The sequence below is a fragment of the Herpailurus yagouaroundi genome, unplaced genomic scaffold (assembly GCF_014898765.1).
Source record: "Herpailurus yagouaroundi ecotype Mexico unplaced genomic scaffold, PumYag 185, whole genome shotgun sequence".
In the NCBI taxonomy this organism is placed as follows: Eukaryota; Metazoa; Chordata; class Mammalia; order Carnivora; family Felidae; genus Herpailurus; species Herpailurus yagouaroundi.
The window spans coordinates 12603992-12605027 of record NW_024412416.1 but is presented as its reverse complement, the minus strand read 5'-3'; the positions used below and the strand labels follow the sequence as shown (position 1 = coordinate 12605027).

General features: G+C 45.6%; 1 non-coding gene across 1 annotated transcript; it reads right to left on the bottom strand.

The window, feature by feature from the left end:
- Positions 1-206: 206 nt before the first annotated feature.
- TRNAQ-UUG (transfer RNA glutamine (anticodon UUG)) lies at positions 207-291 on the bottom strand. Its single transcript has one exon. It is a non-coding gene; the product is annotated as a tRNA-Gln (tRNA).
- Between the last annotated feature and the right edge of the window lie 745 nt (positions 292-1036).

Below are 1036 nucleotides of genomic sequence, written 5' to 3'. Positions count from 1 at the left end.
GTCAAAGAGGCCCCAGGAGTAAATCTTGTTCATTTGAGACCAAAAGATGAAGATAGAACATGGAGGTCCTTTTTTTTTTTAATTTTTCTTAAATGTTTTTCTGTTCTTGAAGGAGAGAGAGACAAAGCATGAGCAGGGGAAGAGCAGAGGGAGAGGGGGAGACACAGACTTCAAAGCAGGCTCCAGGCTCTGAGCTGTGAGCACAGAGCCCAACGTGGGGCTCGAACCCACGGACCGCGAGATCACGCCCTGAGCCAAAGTCAGAAGCCCGACCGACTGAGCCACTCAGGCGCCCCCAGAACGTGGAGCTTCTTGGAAAGAACTGAGTCCCAACACAAGAGGAGCCCATTGTTCCGTGCTTGAAGAACCATCTTCTCCCCCGTACGTTCCTTTCTTCACTCAGGAAGGAAAGAAGGGGGGCACAAGGAAAAGAAGGGACAAAGGAAAGACACCAACCCTAATTGAACCAGGCAGCATGCAGATGTTTTACACAAATCATTTCAACTGCCTTCACAGTTGCCTTGTGACATCAATGTTATTATCCCCATTTCTCCCACAAAAGAACTGAGGCTCATCGAGATGACTGACTGGTCCATGGTCATAGAACTAGTAGCCACATGCTCATATTTGAATTCAGATCTGTCTGCATGCAAATCTAGACCTTTCGGTTGTCATTGTTGTTCTAAGAACCATAAGCCAGCACATTCTCCTCACTGCAAAGGCCAGGATGCTTGGGACCCAGTGTTTTCTTCAACTGAATTCACCAGTTGGACCCTTAAGTTTGATATATATTATTTTTTCTTATAATCCTTCTATATCTTATTCCTTTCACATTAATCTTTTTATACCACTTGTTTGAGAGCATTTTTGCCTGCACGTACACCCGTCGTGAGGCTCAGAGAACACTGGGAGTTTGGGCTTCCCAGTCTTGCCCGAGAGCTCCCTAAAATACTTGGAATATCAGATAAACACTGAGTATCACAGTTCCATCATGAGACATGTAAAGAGTGGACAATATTCTCCAGCACATAGGCAA